The 24,653-nt window shown below is 56.7% G+C and overlaps 1 protein-coding gene across 1 annotated transcript in view; it reads right to left on the reverse strand.

Moving 5' to 3' along the window:
* Positions 1–22,461, reverse strand: part of FIGNL2 (fidgetin like 2) — a 31,059-nt gene extending 8,598 nt beyond the window's left edge. The window contains exon 1 of the mRNA XM_021091668.1: positions 22,207–22,461. The gene's annotated coding sequence lies outside the window, so the exon portion shown is untranslated. The remainder of the gene's footprint in view (positions 1–22,206) is intronic.

Here is a 24,653-nt window from a genome sequence, read left to right on the forward strand (position 1 = left end):
CTCACACGGAGATGTGGGACCTGCCTGGGGCCCTGTCCAAGCTCCTGCGGGTCAGCCTCCTGCAGGAGGGCTGTTCCCTGCAGAGAGGGACCCCACCTCCTTCCTGGCTTCATAGGCCACACTCCGGTCCCCACCTCAGCTGAGCTTGCTGTGAGGAAAGGCCCCGGGGACTCAGGGGAAAGTGTGAGTTTTGCATTAGAGACCTGGGTTTGAATCCAGGCTCAGACACTTAGAGCGTGAGCGTGGGCAGGCCGCCCGACCTCACTGCAGCTCCATTTCTCCTTCTGCTAAAGGGCATAACACAGGCCTTACAGAGTGGCCGTGCGGATTTTAAAAGATGGTGCAGATAAAGGACACAGTCCAGTGTCCAGTACAAAGTAGTATAAGTGGTACAGTTAGGAACCTGAGCTCTGCTGAGTGGCTCCAGACAAGTCACTTCCCCCTGGGGTCGGGGGACTGGGGAGGGATGTTCTGTAAGAGAGGTGCCTTCTAGCTCTGCAATTTCAAACGGGTCTTTATGTCCTTTCCCCAGCATCCAGCACCGGGGGCAGAGCCAACCCCTGCCCTGTGCTGTAGGTGCTACCTTGTGTAGCCCTCACAACAGCCTGATGAGAGAGAGTATTATCGTCATGCCCATTTGGCAGATGAAGAGACTGAGGCTCAGAGAGATTAGCATGGTACCAAGGTCACACAGCTGTCACACAGGGAAGCAGCTTGCAGACCCCAGCAGTCTCGCCCACACCCTTACCTCTGCCGCAGGGCCTCCCTGACCCAGCCCTTGCAACTCACAGCCAGAGAAGAGCCTGAGGCTATGGCACAGCCTACGACAATGCTAAGGCTTACTTCCTTGCCCTATGGAACTGTGTTTGCCTGGGAATGCGGCTACGCCTCGGGTGCTGTATGTTTACCCTTCAAACCTGCAATTTGAAGCACACTTCCCCCCCACATGGGATCCCATGTCACCTGTACATAGACATGTGCGTGCACACACACCCACACCCATGCCACCACCACCACCACCCCCAAGCCAGGAGAGTGTGTGTTCTTTCACTGCAAAAGAGCCCAAGTAGAGCTGTCTCCTTCTGGGTAAACTTGCCATCTGATAAGCACTCGCACCCAGGCTGGGCAGACACTTCCTTATATGGGTCTGTGGCCTTCACTGGGGGCGATGAGACTGGGCGGAGAGATTGCCTCTCTTTGAAACTGCAGCCTTTGGGGAGCAAGGAAGGGCAGGCTGGTGAAGCAGATCTTTCTCTGCAGACACTTGAAGGCTGGGACTGCGCTCAACCCCACACACAGAGTGCAAGATCCCAACTCAGGCGATCAGTAAATAGTAACAGAATTACTGGATGGAAGGGTAAGGAGAGAATTCTTAACCTCCTCCCCTCGTTTGTAGGAAGCCTTCCAGGATCGATGGGGGAGTGACTTGGCCTTCACAAACGGCTGACTTCCCTCCTCGTGGGCCTCTCCTATCCTGCTGGACCAGGCCAGGACACAGGCTACCAGAGTGTGACTTCTAAGTGTGTATAAGAAACATGGAGTTCCCATCATGGTGCAGCAGAAACGAGTCCGACTAGGAACCACGAGGTTGCGGGTTCAATCCCTGGCCTCGCTCAGCGGGTCAGGGATCTGGCATTGCCATGGGCTGTGGTGTAGGTCACAGATGCGGCTCAGATCCTGCGTTGCTGTGGCTGTGGCGTAGGCCAACGGCTACAGCTCTGATTGGACCCCTAGCCTGGGAACCTCCATATGCTGCGGGTGCGGCCCTAAAAAGCAACAACAAAAAAAGAAATATATACTTAGTTTTCGTCCACTATTGCTGGCTCACAGTCCCCCAAACCCTTGGAATTTCCTAAGCATAAAAGCAATGGGAGCATCTTTCATTACAACTTTTGGTCTCTGTCCTCAGTTCCCAAAATAGCTTCAGAACAATCAAGATGAAATGAGTGTCTGGTTATCGTAACAAGCCCCTTCCAATCACACCGGAGTTGGAGTTCCCGTTGTGGCTCAGCAGTAATGAACCAGACTAGCATCCATGAGGACCCGAGTACGATCTCCGGCCTCGATCAGAAAGCTAAGGATCCAGCGGCGGCGCCGTGAGCTGTGGTGTAGGTCGCAGACTCGACTTGGATCCCGTGTTGCTGGGGCTGTGGTGTAGGCCATCAGCTGTAGCTCGGATTCGAACCCTAGCCTGGGAACTTCCAATATGCCACAGGTACAGCCCTAAAAAGACCAAAAACAAAAAAAAAAAAAAAAAAAAAATCACACCTGAGTTTATGTTGAGGAGGTGATTTTTGGAAAGCTCCTAGGTAACCAAAGGATGACGGCTGGTTGCAAGGAGAACCAGCCATGATTAGAGGACTGGAACTTTCGGCCCTCCCCCACAATCCCCCACATCCTGGAAAGAGAGAGGCTGGAGATTGATCTTAATTGACAACGGCTAGTGGTTTAATCAACAGTGGCTAGGTAACGAGGCCTCCACAAAAGCCCAAAAGGATGGGGTCAGGAGAGCTTCTGGGTTAGTGAACAGGTGGAGGTGCTGGGGGGGGGGCATACAAGCTCCACCCCCTTCCCACACACCTGCCCTGTACGTCTCTTCCATCTGGCTCTTCCTGAGTGATGTCCTTTTAGAATAAACCAATGATCTAATGAGTAAACTGGGTTCTTGAGTTCTGTGAGCCGCTCTAGTAAATTAGTCGAACCGAGAAGCGGGTCATGGGAACCTCTGATGTACACACGTCAGAGTAACAACACAGACCTGCCAGAGGCTTCTGCAGAGGGCAGAGTCTTGTAGGACTGGACCCCTATCCCGTGGGATCTGATGCCACCTCCAGGTAGATAGTGTCAGAATTGTCGGATGTGTAGGACACCCAGCTGGGGTCGCAGAACTGGTTGGGGGGGGCGGCGTGTGGAAAACCCACATGTCTGGTGTCAGAAGGGACACAGGGTGAGAGGAAGGGGTGACACACAGGAGGAATGTGTTTCTCCCCCACATGGGCCTTCGACACGCCTCCACCCCCACTCTGACCTCAAGGGGCAGCAGACAGGCTGGGCCGCCCCTGTGTGACCCTGGGCGAGACACCCCACCTTCCCTAATCTCACTTTCTTCACTTGTCAAATGAGACAGTTGGTATAGCTGGTGGACCTCAAACTGTCTCTCCCTTGGAACGCTTTAAATAAGTTTGATGCTGAAAAGTGGGAAGGGACCCCCAACTCTGCAGTGTCAACCCCCCTCCACCTCCCTAAGGAGGCCCCTGACACCCCTTCTCCCTCTATTCAGGAATCCCTCCCGCACAGGGCTGGGGCGGGGCAGGGAGGAGGGGCAGCTGCGGGGCGGCTCCAGACCTGTGAGAAGGACCGATGGGGATGTCGCCCTCCTGGGCCAGCTCCTCGGGCTCCATCATCTCAGCCTGGGACAAAGGAGCTGGAGTGGAGAATCCCATTGTTGGGCCTCGTATGGAAATCTCATTAATCTATTCACCACGGCTCCCACAGGCCTTTTGTCCCAGGCTTTTTGTCTCCTGCTCACAACTGGTGCCCCCGGGGGGTCTCTGGCTGCCCGGCAGAGCTGGAAGGGGAATGTTCTCCCATCCGCTGGGCCCTGTCCCCTTGAGCCAACCCCCAGTTACTGTGAGAGGAGGGGGTGAGGGAGGACGCCCAGGGGACTCTGCAGGGTAGGCTGGATCACTGGGCACAGCCCTGACACCCACCACCCAGGAAGCTCTGCCCCATCCAGCCAGAGAGCAGACCCCAACACAACTGGACCCCCAGCATCCTGCCAGGGAGACCCTTGGGGCTTGGCACGGGGCCTGGCATGGGTAGAGATCAATAAATGTTTAGAGAATGAGCCACAGGAGGCCGGGAAGCAGCTGCAAAACTCTGCGTTGCAAGGGCTGCAGCTCATTTTCTACAGGTTCCATCCGGGTGGCAAACACTTTTATACACCTTCACGGTGCTGGCCACGCAGCAGCAGCTGTCAGAGGGGCAGCGTGGATCAAACTGCCACCCAGCCTCACGTTCTGTCATCTAACAGGGAAGGAAAGGTGTGACTGGTCACGGCCATGAGGAAGGAAAGCAGACCTGATCCCTGGGCTGGGAACTCCACGTGCCATGGGGTGGCCAGAAAAGAAAGGGGATCGAAGGGAAGTTAAGGAAAAGAAAAGAAAGAAGGAGAGAGGAAGGAAGGAGAAGAGCGAGAAGGATGGAGGTAGAGAAAGAAAGAAGGAAAGAAGGGAAGGAAGGAAGAGAAACAAAGAAAGAAGAGGTAAGTGAGAAAGAGCAAGCAAGAAAGAAAAGAATAAATTCTGGACATCAGGAAGCAGTGGAGCCTCTTTTGGGCAGCAGGGTCAGAGCGGCACCTGAAGTGGCCTCTGGGGACATAAGAACTGGGGTGTGTCCATGAACCGGCTCAGCAGACAGTGCTGGCACATCCAGGTCGCCCCACACTGCCCAGCGCCCCGCCTAGGTAGGTCTGATTTGCCAATGATAAAATCCGAGGCCCAGGGAGGAGGTGCCCTTGCCCAAGGCCAGAATGACAGTCTCCTTCTGCCAGTGGTTCCCCACCTCGGCAGGCAGGCCGTGGGAAGGCAAGATTGCAAACTGAGGAGCAGAGCCCAGAGGGGAGCAGAGGCCTAGCCCACAGACCTGAACACTCCCCTCTGTGTCCCTAAACTTATTCCTTGGCTGGAGAAATGGTGGCGAACTTGGAGCTGGGAAGCGGGAAGAGAAGGCCATGGAGATGAGGAAGGGGCCTCATGCCAGGAGCCCCAAGGAATGGGAATAGCCAGGGTCAAAAAAAACCTAGAAAACAACCAGTCCTGGAGTTCCTGTTGTGGCGCAGTGGTTAATGAATCTGATAGGAACCATGAGGTTGTGGGTTCGATCCCTGGCCTCGCTCAGTGGGTTAAGGATCTGGTGTTGCCGTGAGGTGTGGTGTAGGTTGCAGACGCGGTTCGGATCCCGCATTGCTGTGGCTCTGGTGTAGGGCCGGCAGCTACAGCTCCGATTAGACCCCTAGCCTGGGAACCTCTGTATGCCACGGGAGTGGCCCTAGAAAAGGCAAAAAGACAAAACAAAAAAAAAAAGAAAACAATCAGTCCTGCTCATCTGGCCTACAGGCCTTTGCTCCACACATTAGAAAGCCCTCCCTCTGCCTCCCAGCTCTTTCCTGAGCTTCAGGGCCCACACAGGTCCTTCCTCCTGCAGGCACCCTCCTTGGCCGCTCCAGCCCTAACCCTGGCCTTTTGGAGGAGCTGGAGAAAGCCCCTCTTGGTAACAAGAACAGAGGGGGTTTCTCCCCTTGTGCCTGGATCCCATCCCTTTTCCACACTCAGGGACAGTGTTCCCTCAAGTCCCCCCTCTCCTGCATGATCAACTCCCCCTCTCCTGGCTCATCCTGCTCGGCCAACAAGCACAGGTGTGGGGAGCACCAAAGAATCTCCTGATCCCCTTCCAACTACCTCCTATTGCTCTCTGCTTGCAAAAGAGGAGTTTCCTGGTAGCCTAGCAGTTAAGGACCCAGCGTTGTCACTATTGTGGCTCAGGTCACAGCTGTGGCACAAGTTTGATCCCTGGCCCAGGAACTTCCGCATGCAGCAGGTGTGGCCAAAAACAAAACAAAGACCAGAAACAGCTTAAAAGGTGTGGATACTACTATTTGTTTCCTGCCCCCCCATTCTCTCTTGAAACCCCTCCAACCAGGCTTTCACACCTAGCACTCCAGCCCCTCCCCGTGGGCATGCTGTTCGCTCTGATGGCCAGTCCTCAGCTCAGAAGCCTTGGACTCAGCTACCCCCACCTCCTCGGGGACGCTCCTTCCCTGGGCCCCCCACCCCCTCTCGTTCTCCCCCATCTTTCACGGCCTCTTCATCCCTCTCCTCTGAGGCTTGCTGAGCCTAAGGCTCAGGTTTTTTTTGTTTTTGTTTTTGTTTTTGTCTTTTTGCCATTTTCTAGGGCTGCTCCCTCGGTATATGGAGGTTCCCAGGCTAGGGGTCTAATCGGAGCTGCAGCCACCGGCCTACGCCAGAGCCACAGCAAATCAGGATCTGAGCCGCATCTGCGACCTACACCACAGCTCATGGAAATGCCGGATCCTTAACCCACTGAGTAAATCCAGGGATTGAACCTGCAACCTCATGGTTCCTAGTCAGATTCGTTAACTACTGCGCCACGAGAGGAACTCCTAGGGCTCAGTTCTTAGAGCCTTCCCTCCACATGAATTCCTTGGAGACCCCATCCAGGCTCATGGCCTTGACCATCAGCTGCGCACGGAGGACTCCCCAGCCTCGTTCTCCTCCACGCGTACCCCACTGGCAGAGTCCACCTTCCTCCCGACACTTCCACTTGAATGTTTAACGGGCATGTCTGACTTACTCGCCCCACCCCAACCCAGCCCTCTGGGTCTCCAGCTCAGGAAATGCTGCCTCAGCCTTTCTAGGTGCTCAGGCCAAAAACCCTGGGGTCATCTCTAACGTCTCTTTCACACCTCGAACCAGCAAATCTGACTGGCCCCGGCTGCCACATCTCTCCGAACTGCAGCCACCTGCAGCCACCACTCAGCACGCGGGCGACGGCTCTCACCCAGATGAAGCAGCAGCTCCCATCTCCCGTCCCACGCCCGCCTCGTCCCCACCCCCACTCTCTTGTCGCCACACAGCAGCCACAGTGACCTTTGCAAACATGTGTGATTGTGTCATTCTTCTACCCAGAAGCTTCCAGGGGCCCCTATCTCCCTGAGAATCAAAGCTGGAGTCTGCACAGTGGCTGACCTCGTCCTACTGATCTGCTGCCCCCTCCCCTCCGGCCAACGTCCCCTGCTGCCTCCCCTCCAGTCACACTGGCTTCCTCACAGCTCCCCCACACTGGCTGTGCTCTCACCTCGGAAGTCCTGGCCTGGCTGCGCCCTGGCCCTGGGACACTCTTTCCCCAGATCTCCACATGGCTCACTCGAGCACTCACTTTAGACCTCTGCTCAACTGTCACCTCATCAGCCGTGCCCCCCCCCCACCCGATGGTCTCTGCGGCACTCACCCTAACCCAACCTGCTTGTCGCTTTATCTTCTAGTACCCACTGGAAAGTTGCATGAAAGCAGGTCCTTTTTTTTTTTTTTTTTTTTTTTTTTTTTTGGTCTTTTTAGGGCCAGCCTGTGGCCTATGGAAGTTCCCAGGGTAAGGATCAAATCAGAGCTGTAGCTGCCGGCCTATGCCAGAGCCACAGCAATGCAGGCTCTGAGCTGTGTCTGCGACCTACATGACAGCTCATGGCAACGCCAGATCCTTAACCCACTGAGCAAGGCCAGGGATCAAACCCACATCCTCATGGATGCTAGTCAAATTCGTTTCCACTGAGCCACGATGGGAACTCCAGGTAATTTTTTTTTTAATGGCCGCAACGATGGCATATGGAAGTTCCCGGGCCAGGGATTAAATCTGAGCCACAGCTTCGACTTAGGCCATAGCTGCAGCAATGCTGGAATCTTTGACCCACTGTGCCAGGCCCGAGGATCAAACCCACACCTCCACAGCAACCCGAGTCGCTAAAGTTGGATTCTTAACCCACTGCACCACAGCAGGAACTTTGCCCCTGTCATAGTCCAAGCACCTAGGACAGTGCCTGGCACACAGTAAGTTCTTAATAGATTCTGTAGAGTGGATGGATGGATGGATGAGCAAAGAGGCTGTGTCCAAATAAAGAAAAAAAAGTCCAAGTGACAAAATTTGAGCCCACATGAGATGCTGAGGGTGGCAAGAGGCAAAGCCAGGGAATTCCTTCAGGAGTAGACAGGGAGGGGGTGCCTGGAAGGGGAGCTGCTGTCTGTGAACCCCAGAGGAAATACCCAGCCCTGGTCTGGTGGAGCTGAAGGGCACCCAGCCCAGCCCCCAGGAACCCCCACCTGGCCTCCTTTCTAAAAAAAAAAAAAAACCTTCCTACTTCTCTCTCCCCCGCCAGGCCTCTGGGAGAGGACAAAAGGGGCAATGGAATTCCCATCAAAGGCCACCGGACACATGGTAAAGAGATCAGGGCCCTGGGGATCCTGCTTCCTCGAGGTGGTGAGGCCTCCCCGCCAGCCTGGCTCCTCTCTGGGATGGGGGTGGCCTGGGGGTGGGTGTGCTCTGGCCCTGGACTCCTCATATGTCAAATGCCAAACAGCAGGAGGCTGGCCAAGCGGGCCCCCATCTGGGCTGTGTGCGCACACGCGCTGGGGGGAGGGGAGAGTGCAGAAATCCCTGCCTGTGTCCGCGGTCAGGGCCACAGACAAGCTGTGACCATCTGTTGTCGTCTTGAGAGGCCAGGCCAGGGGCCCAGCACCCTTGAGGATAAACCTTCCCTTTCTCCCTGCCTTCTAGTGTCTGCAAAGAACTTTAATAATTACCATTCGGTTTCCTCCTTGCAACTACCCTGCAGGAGAAGCATCTTCTCCCCATTTTACAGAAGAGGAGATAGAGGCTGAGGCGGGGGAGTGATTCTCCCAAGGTCATGACAGCTAGTAAGCGGGGAAGCTGGGACTCTCAGCCCATTCTGCCGGCCCCTCCCTATAGCCTTGGCCTAGATGCCTGGACACCAAACACAGGGCCCTCTCAGGGCTAGGCTCTCAGGCATGGCTCTAAGCCTGCCCCTGGCTCCCTCTTCCAGGAAGCCTTCTAGGACTGACACCCCCAAGGAAGTTCTAAGATGCCTCAAAGTCTAGAGCTCTGTACAGCCACTCCTTTCCCACCCTGGGTTGTTGGTCTCTCTGTCCCAGTGTATTGGGCCCTCTCACGGGCCAGGACCCCTCAAGGGCCACTCAGCCACCCACAGGAGCAGATGATCTGCCCTGGGACAGGGGCGATCTGACAGACTGGGAGGGGACACTGCATAGAGAAGCACCCTGCCCAAGGTCACACGGGCAGGAAGGGCTCTCCATCCAAGAGCCTGGCTTCCAGGCCTGAACACAGCCCCTAATCCTATGCTGCCCACATCACTAGCCACAGGGAGCTATTTAAATTTAAATTCATTAAAGTGTATTAATTACTTACAAGTCAAATCATTTATGATTACTTATTCACTATTTAATAATTAAAATGTATTATTAAAGTGAAATGCAATGAATTCACTAGCCACGCTCGAAATGCTCACTAGTCACACGTGGTGGTGGTGGCGGTGGCACCCACACGGCCAGCAAGGACACAGAGATCCCTGTCACTGCAGAAAGTGCTTCAGGACAGCGCAGCTCTCATCCCAACCAGGACTCAGTTCTGCAGCCCGGGGTGCCTCCCACTGCAGCTGGAACCCCCGACACGGCTTTCTCTTGAACTTGAATGGAGTCTGACTTCTCAGGGTCTGCAGGTAAGACATCCCTAGGACTCATCCCTCAGGACTCCAGCTTGCCCGGGAGCCAGGGAGGGAGGGCACACGAGCTGCACCAGCCGCTCCCCCAGCAGCCCAGCCCCCCAGCAGCCCAGCCCGTCCCGCCGGCCACCGGGAGAGGAGGGGCAGGCTGAAGAGGAGCAGAGGACAGCAGGACAGGGCAGTTTGTCATCTGGCCCTTCAGGCTGTGCTCCGTCCCTCCCCCATCAGCTGCTCAACCCCCATCCCCCCTCGCCCACCATCCTCATCCTCATCAGATCCCAAGGACAGATGGGGGCCGGCCGGGAAAACGTGACCACAGAGAAAGCGCTCTCAAGTGGCCACAGCGTCTGGGGGTCACAGCTGTGTCCCCTGAGGCCTGGCCAGTCCTTCATGCCTGGCCTTGTGTCAGCCCAGCCTGGGCTAAAGCAAATCTCAGCGAGGGGAGGGGGGATACTTGGGAATCTTAGGGGGAGATTTCGGCATCTACAGATGCTAAATTATTCCAGCAGACGCAAGCCAGTTAAAAATGCAGTCAGTCGTGTGGTCACTCATCCATCCAGCCACTCAGCTCACACTGAGTAAGTCCCACTGCTTCAAGAGGTAATAAGATGATGCAGAGATGGTGGGTTCCCGAACCAGCTTGACCAGGTAGGGTTGTGGCTTGTTCTGGACTTAATCCTTGAGGCAGGCTGCACGAAGATCCTTTGTCTCTGCCCAGTGGTCTGGGCAGGATGGACACCCCCAACCCCCTCCCCTCAAACAGGCGCTTAGTGCAAGCGTGTACACACACACACACACACACACACACACACACATACACACACATTCTCCCAGCTGCTGTCAGGCACCCCCCCCCATGGTCTCTCTGACCAATCACAGCACCGAAGGGTAAGTCCCACTGCCCAGCGGCCCCCAGGGAGTGTATTAGCACATTTGAACCGCTCAACCTGCAATGACAAAGCCTGGGGCCTTGGGAGGAGACACAGCAGGAGGGGTGGGGGCCTGTGGGGAGCTGTCCTCCCTCCCCTCCCAGGGGAAAGCTCAGGACTAGATTAAGCATTCTGGGGCACAGAGGAATTTGGGGGCCCCAGCTCCAGCCGTGAATAAGCGATCCATAAAATCCCAATTTACACACTCACTGATCAAACGGCTCATCTACTGCCCTAGGAGGTTGGGGATGGCTCCTGGGCTTCCCCCACTCTCGCAAAAGGTCCTGGGGTGCCAGACCCAGAAAGAAGCAGCCAACACTCTTGCTGTATCTGCAGACTCAGTCCCTTCCCCCTGCCCCCATGAGGGGCATCCATTCCTAGTGCTTTGGAACCTGCCTGTACCCCTGTGATCTGGCTGCCTTGGGGGAGGGGGGAGCTCATCAGGTCTGTCCTCCACGAATGACAGCTCTTTTTCTCTCCCGTGCTGCCCCGGGGGCTGCCAGGCTGACTTCAGCCTCATCAGAGCCGCTAATCACTTTTCCAGCTCTGAAGCCCTACTCGCCAGCCCGCCCCTTTCTTTCCAACAGCCCCTCCACGTTTTCTCTTGACCCTCCTAGGGGTGGCTGTCACTGCAGAGAGATGCTCAGAGCCCTTTCCTTCCAGCCGTCCCAGCTCCCCGCTTCCCCCAGCTGGGGGAGATCCGGGAAGATGGGGCAGGGATACGGGTTTCTATCCCCAACTCATCTCCCTGGACAACCAGGTACGAAGAACTGGCCTAGTCATCACCCTTGCCCCTTCCCCCAAAGAAAACCCAATTTGTCTCCACCTGCCTCAGTTTCGTTTGCTCCACTTAGGCTGCCTGAAATTTCAGTAACAGAAAACCATTCTGGTTAACAGGCATCCTCTTTTTTCCTTTTCTCTTTATTCTTTTTTTTTTTTTTTTTTTTTTAAGAGCCGCACCTGTGGCATGTGGAAGTTCCCAGGCTAGGGGTCCAATCAGAACTACAGCTGCCAGCCTACACCACAGCAACAACACCAGATCCAAGCCACACCTGCGACCTACACCACAGCTCATGGCAATGCTGGATCCTTAACCCACTGAGTGAGGCCAGGGATCAAACCCGCATCCTCATGGATCCTAGTCGGGTTCAATAACCACTGAGCCACAAAGGGAACTCCCACTTTTTTTTTCTTTATGGCCGCACATGAGACATAAGGAAGTTCCCCAGCCAAGGACTGAATCTGAGCTTCAGTTGCAACCTACGCCGCAGCTGTGGCAACACTGGATCCTTTAACCCACCACACTTGCACTGGGGATCAAACCCACACCTCCACAGTGACCCAAGCCACTGTAGTTGGATTCTTAACCCACTGGGAACTCCAACAGACATCCTATTTTATTTTTGTGAGAGTTTTTTTGTCCTTTTAGGGCCAAACTCGCAGCATGTGGAGGTTCCCAGGCTAGGGGTCTAATGGGAGCTGCAACTGCCAGCCTACACCATGGCTTGCAGCAAGGCCAGATCTTTAATCCACTGAGCAAGGCCAGGGATGGAACCTGCATCCTCCTGGATACTAGTCGGGTTCTTAACCTGCTGAGCCACAGTGGGAATTCCTATGTAGGTTTTTTTGGCCACACCCACAGCATTCAGAAGTTCCTGGGCCAGGGATTGAACACACACCACATCAGGGACAACGCCAGATCCTTAAACTGCTGAGCCACAGGGGAACTCCTAGGCATCCTCTTTTAAACCACCTATAGCTCCGGAAGGTTCCAAGCTATCAGCCACTTGCCCCTCAATAAAGGTGAGCAAAACCGATTTGCTTCTCCCCATGCCTGCTTGAGATGAGCCATACGGAGCAAGTAGAGTTTTCATCCAGGCCAAATAAGGCGAGTCTTCAGGGCTGGTAGCTGCTTTAAGGGCAGCATAGCCCACCCCGCTACGCCCTCTTCTCATGACTTGAGCTGCTTTAGAGAAGGTAGAATGGACTTGAACTCCTGGGTCCTGAGACAGGACAGAAAGGGCTGGGGTAGGGTGGGGGCTCACCCTATGTCTGTGCTTTCTGAGGGCTCGGTGGCTCGGGCTCCCCCCCCCCCACCCAGAGACCACTGCCTCCCGGGCCGGGGGCTTGATCTCCGCGATGTCATTTAGTTCCCCAGACAGGCTGCTAGGAGGGGATTATGACCTGAGCCCAGTGGATAGCAGGACCCCCCACACACTCACTTCCTCACCTTCACAGGCTGCTCCCAGGGACCCTCAAACACAGGCTGGACTCACTGGTGATTTGAATTAGGCGGGTGTCTGAAAACTGGCCCAGGGCCGGGGTCTCTGGGCCCACCCTGGCAAGCCTGGGGTCCATCTGGAGGACTTGGCCCTGCATGGCTGAGGGAGGGGCAGGAGATCAGGGCTATTTATTAGCTTGTAGGCAGACCCCTTGTGCAGTCTGGTAAACCTGTGGCTTATTCCCTCTTCAACGCACAAGATAAAAATACACAAGAAAAAAAATTGTAGCTGTGTATCCTGACAGATGTTAGCCAGACTTACTGCGGTGATCAGTCCATAATATACACAGATATCAAATCATTATGCCGTACACCTGAGACTAACACAATGTTACATATCAATTATATTTCAATTAAAAAAATAATACATGGGACTCGTTTGCCACTTATATCTCAATAAAGTTGGGTAGAGGGATAAAATTATTTAACTCCCTGGGGCTACAAAAAAGAATTAATAACATTGGAACACAGCTCTGCTCATGGATTTCCTGGGGATCGTGGACCACAGGTCTCAGCCCAAGAGATAAGCCCCCCCGGCTCGGATCCCACCCCCTCCTCCCAGCCAGATTTAGGATCCAAAGGTTGCCCTCAGTCACTTTGGTGGCCTGTGACCTCCAAAAAGCTTAGCTTTAAAGTCTGGGTGATCCTATGTTCCGAGGCCCCCAATATGCCCCCTCCCTGAGTGCAGGGGTAGGTGAGAGACACACCCCCACAGGGCCAGGCCTGAGCAGAGGGAAGAAAGCAGGCCCGGGCAGTCCACCCAGGCGTCCCCAGGCCCCAGCGTCTGCCTCTGCCCTCTCCTGGTCCCTTCCCAGCCCCGGGGGTGCCGAGCTGAGTAACTCCAGCTATGCAGCCTGGCCGGTCTACCTGGGCGTGAGTGGGCAGGGCTGTCCTCAAGTGGGTGGCCCCCTACACCTGCAGGGCCACAGGAACCGAGAAAGAACGAGAAATTGGAGGGACGGTGCCAGGCAAAAGCTGAACAACCACAGCAGCTCTTGTCTGCTCGGGTCTAGGGCCCCAACGCACGTGCCACGCGCTGCTGTAAGCATTTGACACACGCAAGCTCATTGTACCCTCGCAGTAACCCCAGGAAGGAGGGGTGATGGACTCCTGTGTTACGAGGAGGAAACTGAGGCACAGTCAACTTGTCAAGGATGCCAAGCTAGGGCATGGTGCCACCCGCCAGGGCAGACTGGCTCCAGATGCTTTTCTTCCTCTTGCTTAAGAAATGGATGTTGGCCGAGTTCCCGCCGTGGCGCAGAGGAAACAAATCTGACTGGTAGCATCCATGAGGACACAGGGTGGATCCCTGGCCTCGCTCAGTGGGCTAAGGATCCAGCGTTGCTGTGGCTGTGGTGTAGGCTGGCAGCAACAGCTCCGATTTGACTCCTAGTCTGGGAACTTCCATATGCCATGGATGTGGTCCTAAAAAGCAAAAAAAAAAGAAAGAAAGATGGAGTTCCCGTCGTGGCGCAGTGGTTAACGAATCCGACTAGGAACCATGAGGTTGCGGGTTCGGTCCCTGCCCTTGCTCAGTGGGTTAACGATCCGGCGTTGCCGTGAGCTGTGGTGTAGGTTGCAGACGCGGCTCGGATCCCGCATTGCTGTGGCTCTGGCGTAGGCCGGTGGCTACAGCTCCGATTTGACCCCTAGCCTGGGAACCTCCATATGCCGCGAGAGCGGCCCAAGAAATAGCAAAAAAAAAGACAAAAAAAAAAAAAGAAAGAAAGAAAGAAAAGAAGAAGAAGAATTGGATGTCACTGTTCATCTACGAGCTAAGGAGAGAGAGGTCTGTGGATTCCCACCACCCTCATCCACCCCCCTGCCCCTCCCCCACACCCAGCCACAAATCCCAGACCTTAGCGCGTCTTACTCGTGGCATCAAGTAAGTCCGTGCAGGTCTGAGACCCCAGATCCTGGTTACAGTCACAGCTATGCCCTGGTCAGAGAGGTAGGGCAGTGCAGACCATGACTAGGAAATGGGGGGTTGACTCAGAGGGAGAGAGACTCCTGGGCATCAAATATCTCTGAATACTGGAACCACCTTTGGGTGGTCAACTTTGCAGCTCTGCAAAGGCCCTCCCCTCCTTCCCCTTCTGCCCCGTCCTCTCCTCCAACAAGGTGAATCGACCGTGAGAGATTTTTGGCTTCATGTTAGCTGTCGGAGAACATGTAGGTTGTCTCTAGAAGTGATGAGCTCCCCATCAGTAGAGGCATTCAACACAGAGAGGCTGTCTACTAGGAGGGGCACTCCCGGCAGTCACTGACAGACCCCGCCCCCCTCTCTGCAGTTTTTCTGGTCATCCCCACTTAGGGTCTCATAAGCAATGCAAAGCCAATAAGTCCCAAACTGAGCTCCTGAATACCCACCCCAATGAGACACCTCCGTCTTTCCCAATCAGGAGCCCAGACCCCAAAACTCTGGCCAGAAGAGGGCTTCAGTATGGAAGATGATGACATGAGAATGGCCATCCCACACAGGACACGGGCCATCTGGAAAAGGAGCTCCATCCTAGAGGGCGAGTGCCCAGCCACCAGTGTCTGCTGTCTCTCTGAGGAGCTGGGTGGGAGGGGCAATCCCCCCTGGTAGCCCGGGTGGGGTGGAAGCACATGGTAGAGGAGGCGGGGTGTGTGTGTGGGGGGGGTAGGGGGGAGTAGCACCTTTTTTCAGTGCAACCCTAATCTCGCCAGTTTTCTTACCCCACTGGTCTAGAAAGAAGATCACACATCCCCAGACTCTCAAGCATCCAAAGGCCCAAGGGGCCAGTCAGCAGCAGGTGGACCCTCCCAGTTTCCTCATTCCCACTGTACAGGGCCTCTGTCACCTCTGAACAGCCTCCCTCAGGAAAAAGAAGCCTGCTCGGGACTCTGCCGATGACGCAAGGCCCTGCTGTGACGGAACTGGTCTTTCCCCCGAGTCTCTCCTGTCCATCCCGTCCTGGGTCCTGCCCACTGCTCGGAGTGTGCCCCTCACCAGCTCGAGCACCCTCAGCGGCTCCCTTCTACGCAGGGAAAACAAGGAGAGGCGTTCTAAAAGCCGAGCCCGTCCTTTTCCCAGGTCGCTGCTCCCTGACTGTCTTGTGAGCCACTTGAAGATGGGACCACATCAGAAATCAGGCTCGTAGGAAGAAAGGCCAGGCAGATAAAAGAGCTGGGCCTGGCTCAGCGCCCTGCCAAGTGTGCGGTGAGGGTGGCAAACAGCGCCAGGGCGGGGGACGTGCTCTGCCCCTCCCCGGCCACATGGGAAGCCCAGGGTTAGTTACAGGAGATCTGAGGCAGGAAAGCCCCACTTAGGACCTGGCATGCAGATGCCTGTGGGGAGACTCAGGGGCCCAGGAATCCCGGCCCTGGCTGGGCACCCTCTGGAGCCTGGCTGAGGTACACCCCAGACCCGGCACAGTGCTGGGGCCCGGCAGGTGCTCAGCAGTGGTTTATTAGAGTAAAATGCAGCCTCTGTGCCCCGTCTCCCCATTCACTCTGGACTGCTTAACCCAGCATCTGGCTGGGGACTGGGTGGCCTGAGTCTGCCAGGCAGAGAGGGGAGGTAGGGGGAGGCGGGCTTCCACCCACCCTCTCACCCCCGGTTCCAGAGGCAGCCAGGCTGGCTCTCCTCTTGCCTGTCTTCTGAGCCTCACTCTCTGCCTTGACTCTAGTATGGAGACAGCTTCAAGGATGGCCTGGGCCAGCCCTGCCGTGGCCCAGAACGGTCACACACATGTTCTCTTTCTCTCCCTGCTCCTACACTGGGAGGTGGTTTTCTGCAGTCCCTGGGTTCTGAGTCACTGCGCAGGTCACTGGAGGCAGGCATGTCCCTCAAGGACAAAGGGCACGCTGTGTGGAACCACGGCCTCTATGGACTCGCTCACTAGGGTTCTTATCCCCATTTTGCAGATGAAGATGTTGAGATCCAAACTTGTCCAGGGCAGTGAGATCTGATTAGGGGCAGGGTCACTGCAGCCCAGGGCTTGGCTCCTTATAAACTGGGGTTGGGGCCTTTAGAGGCTGGCCCGGGGCCACTGCCCAATGTTCCCATTCGCTGAGCACTCCCCACCCTACCACCAGTTCCCAAGGTGAATTGCCCAGCTTGACTGTCCATCCCCTTGGTACCAAAGGAAAAGAGAGAGAGGTGTCTGGGTAGTTCCCATCACAGTCCCCTCTCCTTGGCTGGACCAAGCAGGAAAACGCCCACATCAACAGCACTCACGGACAGTTCCAACTCACGATGGTTTGATTTGAGACAGTTTGACTTCGCTATGATGAGATACACATTCAGTAGAAATTGTACCTTTTTTTTTTTTTTTTTTTTTTTTTTGTCTTTTTGTCTCTTTAGGGCCACACCTGCAGCCTATGGAGGTTCCCAGGCTAGGGGTCTAATCGGAGCTGTAGCTGCCAGCCTAGGCCCCAGCCACAGCATCTGCAACCTGCACCGCAGCTCCCAGCAACGCCAGATCCCCAACCCACTGAGCAAGACCAGGGATCGAACCCACAACCTCATCATTCCTCATTGGATTCATTAACCACTGAGCCACAACGGGAACTCCTAGAAATTGTACTTTGAATTGTGAATTTTGATCTTTTCCTAGGCTAGCGAGGTACAACCCACGTGTGATCCCCTGCTGGGCCGTGGCAGTGAGCTGCAGCTCCCAGTCAGCCGGGCAATCACGAGGCTAAACAGCAGAAACACTCACAGCCATTCTGCACCATCAAGCCATTCTGTTTTTCCCTTGCAGTACCGTCTTTCATGACTTATACGCAATATCGACCACTTTATTATAAAATACGCTTCGTGTTAGATGATTCTGCCCCGCTGTAGGCTAATGTAAGTATACGGAGCACCTATAAGGTAGGCTCGGCTAAGCTCTGAGGTTCAGTAGGTCAGGTGTATTAAATGCATCTTTGACAATATCTTTTCTTTTTTCTTTTTTTTTTTTTTTTGTTGTTTGTTGTTGTTGTTGTTGCTATCTCTTGGGCCGCTTCCGCGGCATATGGAGGTTCCCAGGCTAGGGGTTGAATCGGAGCTGTAGCTACCGGCCTACGCCAGAGCCACAGCAACGCGGGATCTGAGCCGCGCGTCTGCAACCTACACCACAGCTCACGGCAACGCCAGATCGTTAACCCACTGAGCAAGGGCAGGGACCGAACCCGCGACCTCATGGTTCCTAGTCGGATTCGTTAGCCACTGCGCCACGACGGGAACTCCATACCTTTTCTTTTTAATGGCCGCACCTCTGCCAGATGCAAGTTCCCGGGCCCCGAATGGAAGCGGCTGCTACAGCCTACGCCACAGCCACAGCAACGCCAGATCCGAGCCGCATCTGTGACCTACACCATAGCATGCCACAACGCCAGATCCTTAACCCAATGAATGAGGCCGGGGATCGAACCTACATCCTCACAGAGGCATCATCGGGTCCTTAACCCACTGAGCCACAATGGGAACACCTGACTTATAATATTTTCAACTTCTGATGGATTTATCAGGACAAAACCTCATTATAAGTCACAGAAAATCTCTAGAGCCCTGAGCACTGTCTCTGCACTTCCGATTAGGGCCTCACAGGCCCACAGTCTTTCAAGACTAGGACACAGGGCTCCCAGCGCCTGCCTCATTTCATCCCCAGGATAATGCTTATGAGGACGGCACCAAGATCAGTCCCATTTCACAGATGAGATACAGAATATGCAATAAGCGCTATGAGTTAGCCATGCTTCATCAAGACACTTAAAAGAAGGCTCAGAGAAGAGCTAGACTTTCTTGCCCTGCAGCCTTGTTCCTGGGAATGAGTGGGTCCTAAAACAAACAACCCCGGACATCCTCTCTGCAGGGGACACAGAGATGAGACGACTAGCCCATACCCAACCCAGGCAGCCTGAACCTTTCCCACTCAAAGCCAGCCCCGACAGCTCCGTCTGATACCCCTGGTCTCATAGCTCATCCTGTCCACCTGCCACAGAGGAGAGGGCAGGAGGCCCGGGCTGCAGGCCCCACTCTGCTCCCGGCACTTCAGGGGGACCTGGACTAGGGCGAGGGTTTCTGGACGCGGGGTTCCTGTGGGTTCAGGGGGTCTAGGAACCCTCCAAAGTAGAACACAAGGTCTGGTATTGATTGATGGAGTGCATTTTTCTGGGGACGGCTTTTGTCCTTCCTCTAAGGGGTCTGTAAATCAAAAAACAGTTATGGACCCAAGCCTGGGCAATCTTGACAATCCCTTCCACTCCTAGTATTCTTGGGCTTTCTGCATTTAAACATAAATTCCATTCCTCATCCTTCAAGACCGACTCAGCAGCCACTCTGGAAACTTGGATTTCTTGCTTCTTTGACTGCAGCACATGGCTCGGGACCCACACAGCCCGGCAAGGTCTCTCCTGCCTTGCTCTTGCTCACTAGTCTGCTAGCTCCCAAAGGGAGCAGGGCCAGCCCAGGGCTGAGATGGCAGGAGACACCACTACACCCCATGGTCGGCCTAGTGGGGTTCACCCCAGCCCACTGGAAGGCCGAGGCTCTTGGTATTGCTGACCGCAGGTGTACCTGGCCTCAGGGCCCCCTCTCCCTGTGGCAGCCCTGGAACGTCACTGAGCCAAGGTCCTGCGGGGAACTAGGTTTTCGTTAAATCAGGTAGAGGCATCATTAACTGCCAACCGAGTCCACAAGCGGCAAGTTCCACGAGAAGGCACAGGGAGAGTCAGGAGACCAGCCTAGCCCCTGCCCTCCCTGACGGACCAATGGTGGGGGAGGGGGAGGCAGGGAGGCTGGGCTCCTAAGGGTCCAGCAACTGCAGCAGTAGGAGCTGGGGGTGGAGAGTGGGGGCAGCCTTGGCCCAGATAATAAGCAATTGTTAATGTGATCCATATGGATCCTGACTGGCCTCTCTGTTTAACAGGATGATAATGGCAGGGAAAGAATGCTGGCCTGTGGGGAAAGGAAGGGGCAAAGTCCTCCCCGGACTTGGGGTGGGGGAGGGTCAGCAAGGAGGAGGAGGAAGAGACCCACCCAGGGGTCTCCACCCACCCAGGAGCACAGAGCTATTTGCCTGAAAGTGTCCGGATGCCATGCTTCGCAGGCTGCCCTTAGAAAGAAAGAAAGAAAAGAAAGAAAAGAGAAAGAAAGAAAGAAAGAAAGAAAGAAAGAAAGAAAGAAAGAAAAGAAAGAAAAAAAGAAAACCCTTTCATTCAGCCAACAAATATTTACGGAGCACCCACAAGGTGACAGGCCCTGTGCCAAGCCCAGTGGGGATGGGGGACAGGGAAGTTTGCGCTCCAGCTCTGTCCTCCAGGAGGCAAAGCCTAGTGTGGACTCAGCCACAGAGGCTGATGGGAGGCACAGGTGCAGGGCTAGAATGTGCAGAGAGGAGCAAGTGACAAGAGCTGGGGGCTCTGGGGAGGCTACATGGGGGAAGTGTGGCATCTGAGTTGGGCCTTGAAGAATGAGGAGGTTGTGGAGAGACAGGGACAATGGGGAAGGCATTTGGCTGAGGGAACAGCAAGAGCAAAGGCAGAGAGGCGTGAAATTGCGTGGAGAGTCTGAGGTCTCAGCAATAAAGCTGCAGCCCAGGGAGGGGAGGGGAGGGGATGCTTGCTCCATAAAAAGCTGTGGCCATGGATGACCAGGAGGAAGGCAGGAAAAGGCTCTGAGAACAACACAATCCGGTCTGGTCCCTCTCCTGCCCCCCTCCAGTCTGCGCACTGGAATTGTCCACCCACGGGATCCTCAGCCCAGCCCACCTTTATGCCACAGCCAGAAAATCCCGCAGGCCCCCGCAGGCCCAACACATCCCTGTGTCTCTCTGCCCTCCTCTTCTGCTCCCGGGGAGATGGGGGTCCCCTGAAAAGTGGGGGGTGTCGGGCAACTCCACTGCCCCACAAAGCTAATTCCTTTTAGCCCCAAGAGGGCTCTCCTGAGAATATACTACTGGGAGAGCACGAGGGTCGCTCCTGACAGGGGTGGCTGTTGGGAACACCACTGGAATCAAGTGGAAATTAATGAAACGGCGCTAAATACGGGAGAGGGGGATTTACGAGGCCTGTCACCAGCGGAGTGAGGCCGGCGGCAGGCCCCGCCCCTTTCTCGCCCACCCCAGGAAGTCCCGCCCCGCCCCCTGCCCCGCCGCTCCGGCGGCCGCCTGGTACCCGCGCGCGGCTGGGTCCCGCAGCGCCAAGTACTGAGCTGCCCGGTCCGACTGTCCTCCCAGGGCCACTGCACAGCAGAGAACGGCGTTTGCTCCCGGCTCGGAATTCCTGGATGGGGGCTCGGGAGAACCCCAGTCCGGCCGTTCCCAGAAGGACGCACGGGGATTCGGGTTGAACTCTGGGTGGGTCTCGGGCTCCCTGTGCAGGGTCAGAGTTCTTTGGACCACGGCACTATCTGGCCCACTCCAGCGACTCCACAGGGAAGGCTCTGGAGCCCGAGCACCGAGAAGGTCTCCTGCCCCGCGGAAGGCCAGAGTGGGATTCGAACCGGCTTGCCATTTCTCGCTGCCTGGCCGAGGGCTGAGGTCCGCTCAGCCGCTGCGGCCCTGGCGGCCCTGGCGTACGACAACACAAACATTCTTCCGTCCTCTATTCTCCTCCAAATTAGGTATCCATGGAGACAGGGCCTGGCAGCCTGACAGCCCCACGGCCTAATCCTGATTTAGTGACCGTCCCTTTAACAGCCCACCCACCCGTCCACCCACCCCTGCGCTCCAGGCTCCCGGCCGCTGCTGGGCGCAGGCTCCAGGCCGCTCACGCTCGCCCTCGCACAGCCCCTTTTCCAGATCTCCTCCGCCGGAGAGGCCACGGGGACTGGAAGGGTCGAGAAGGCAGACCTACCTTTGCTGAGCACCCAACCTTTACTGTGTGCCCAACCCTTACAGAGGACCCTCTATAAAGCGATTTCCTTAGCAAGGGAATCACTGTGTAGACCAAGAGTGGGGAAGTTTAAAGGGCTCATGAGAGAGAGCTGGGAGCTCAGAGGGTCCCCCTGGCAGCCTATAACCCACGGGTGAAGGTAAATGTGGCTTCCTGCAACACTCTGACTCCGAGATGGGGGCTAAGCTCTCTCGGGCCAGTAGAGAAGAAAGGCAGGGTGTGGGTGTGAGGGTCGCAGGGCCCGCAGGGCCCCAAGTGGCCTCAGTCTCCTGTCACTGCCCCGTCACGATGCTGGGGAATCTCCGGGCCTGGAACCCAGTCCCCACCCCCCCCTCCCTCACACACAGGGGCCGCTGGACAAAGACCTGACGGAGTGGGAGGGGCCTCGGGCCGGCCCTCGGGGCTCCGGACACTGGATCCTTCTGGGACCCGAACCCGCAAATCCTGGCTCCCCACCCCCAATCCCGCAGGCTCCCCCCAGAGCCTAGTGCTCGCTATTGCTGCAGCCTCCGCACCATGGGGGACGGCGAAGAGGGTGCCCGTTGGCGTCAGAGAGAAGAGCCCCTTCTTTGCCCGCCCCCTCCCCCCCCGGGGAGTGACCCTCGGCTCCCACGCACCCGCCCGGGTCTCTCGCTGGCCTTGCCCTTCGACCCCCGCCTCGTTGAACCCCGCGACCCGCAGCCCCCGCCCTCTCCGGCCCTCGCACTGCCCCGCGCCCGCGGACAAAGCTCCGGACACCCCGACCGAACGGTCACCACCCCTTGACCCCGGCCCGCCCGCGCGCTCCCGCGCCTGCCCCCGCCGGGGCCGCGGTCCCGTACCTCGGCATCCCGGCCGGGTCCTAGGTGAGTGTGCGCAGCCTGGGGGGACGTCCGGCCCCAGGGCCGGGGCGCAGGCCGGGGGCGACAGGCCGGGGCTGGGGGGCAGCGGCGCTCACCATCCTGGAGCCGCTACTGCTGCGGCTGCTGCGGCCGCCGCGGGCGGGAGCGGGACTGGGCAGTGGGGGTGGCCGGACAAGGGGCCGCCCCGGCTCCCCCCGCAGGCAGGACCCCCACCCCCACCCCCGCCTCCCCTCGCCCGCCCCCAGTGCCCTCCCTCGCAGGCCTTTGCTCCCCTCCCCTTTCCCTGCTCCTCCCTCCCCGAGTGCCCCTCCCTTCCCCCAACTCCCGCCCCTTCCCCGGCCCTCTCCACCCGGGCCGCTCCCCCGCCCTCCCCTCCTCGCCCCCGCCCCGCCCCGCCCCGCCCCCACCTCCCCTGGGCTCGCCCGGCCCCTCCTCTCAACCCGCCCGGCCTGGCCCCGCCCCTCTCCTCCCCGAGCTCTAAAATAAATTAGCCACAGAGGGGAAAAAAGAGCAAATGACCCTTGGTGTGGAGTGTCCTTGCGCCACTCTCAGGCCCGCCCCCACCTCTCCCGGGCCGTCGGAGCGGGAAGTTGGGGTGGGGGTGGAGGCCGGGCAGGGTGGGGAGCAGTCCCGGAGGGGGGAGACCGGGACTGAGCAATAGGGCGGCCGAGCGTGTCCGCCGGGTGTGAGCGGCTTCCTGGGTCGAAGGGCAAAGGGGAAGACAGCCGGCCCAGCCTGCCCCGTCCGCCAGCCGCCTTCGATCCCCTCTCCCTGGACTGCCTCGGCCTCTCGGCCTCTCGGCCTCTCGGCCAAAGCCTGATGGACTCACGCGTTCATCCCCCACCCCCCAGGTGAACTGTTGGCTGCAGCCCGGGACGCAGGGGCTGGGGCACGCACAGCCCAGCAAGTCCACCGCTCTGCGCTGATGCCACTCCGGGTGGGGCTGGGTTCAAGGGGGGACGGAGAGCCCTGAACATGGGCAGCGGAGAGTGGAATGTGACGTCTAAACCGTGGACTTCACTGGAGGGCTTCCCCAAGAAGGCAGCATTCACACTGGGCCAAGGATGACTCTCAGACCTGTGGTCTGCTTAGAGGTGCCCAGGGGCATTCATTGATCCGTGCATTCATTCAACAGATACATAATTCAGCCTCTACTCTGCCCCAGCCTTGGGCTAGGCACTTGGGACACCCGACAGAGTCCCAAAGGCACCCCCCGCACACACACACTGGTGCTGCCATTCAAGGGCAGGTAGAATTCTATCAGACACACTGAGGCAAGACTTCAGCGGTGATCCAGGTGGGAAAGGAAGACTGCCTGGCAAGTAGCGCATGGCAGAACCCCCTTTGCCCCCAGGATGTTGCAGGAGAGGGAGGCGGGCTTAGGTGGGAAGATGCAGATACATTTCCTAGAGGAGATGCTGAGCACCTGGAGGGTCCCTAGTCCATCTTTGTTCCCGCGCAAGGGCAATGTGTGTGGGTCCTCTTCTGAGGAGGTTTGTTCGGTTTTTTCCCTGCTCAGCCTGAGTACTAGCAGGACAAGGTGGCCCTTGCACCCTAACCCCCACCTGCAGGGTAGTGCTCTCTCTTCTGTGTTTTGCAGAACTCTAACTCTCCCCTTCTCTGGGATCTCCCTGGCCCCCTCTGGAAGCTCTGAGTTCTGACCTCCTGGGCACTCCTACAGGTGCCGCCCAGGGGTGGGGAAGGGGGAGGTTCCCATGTTTTTTCCAACCCACATACAGGAGCAGGAGTAGCACTCAGGCAGATTCTGGAACTCCCCAAGGTCAGAATCTTCTCCAATCCCAGAGTCTTCTTTCCTCTCCACTCCATACCCCTAGGACCCACAGCCTGGCACAGGTCAGAATGACAGGGCAGGCTTCAAAATCAGAAAGGCAGGATAAAGGGAGCCACATCTGTCACTCTGGGAGAGCTGAACCCCTAGCTGAAGGGACAATCCCAAGAAAACAGAGGGGGAAGGAATGTGTTGAGGATTTCTTTACTGATGGGGTATCTGAGGCCCAGAAAGATGAGACATGCTTGGGGTCACACAGCAAAGCTGGATCTAGGGAGTTCTTGCTGTGACTTAGCAGTAACGAACCTGACTGTAACTATGACGATGCGGGTTTAATCCCTGGCCTCTGTCAGTGGGTTAAGGACCCAGCAGTGCTTCAAGCTATGGTTTAGGTCACAGACACAGCCTGGATCTGGTGTCGCTGTGGCTGTGGTGTAGGCCGGCAGCTGCAGCTCTGATTTGGCCCCTAGCCTGGGAACTTCTATATGCCACAGGTGCGGCCCTAAAACGACAACAACAACAAAAATGCTGGATCTAGAATCCACTGTACTTTTGCCACTCTGTCAGGCAAAGGTGAGAGGCAGGAGCTAAGGGAGAGGCCAATGTCCACATGAGCTGAGTGACACCAACTAGCAGG

The sequence above is a fragment of the Sus scrofa genome, chromosome 5 (genome assembly GCF_000003025.6).
Source record: "Sus scrofa isolate TJ Tabasco breed Duroc chromosome 5, Sscrofa11.1, whole genome shotgun sequence".
In the NCBI taxonomy this organism is placed as follows: Eukaryota; Metazoa; Chordata; class Mammalia; order Artiodactyla; family Suidae; genus Sus; species Sus scrofa.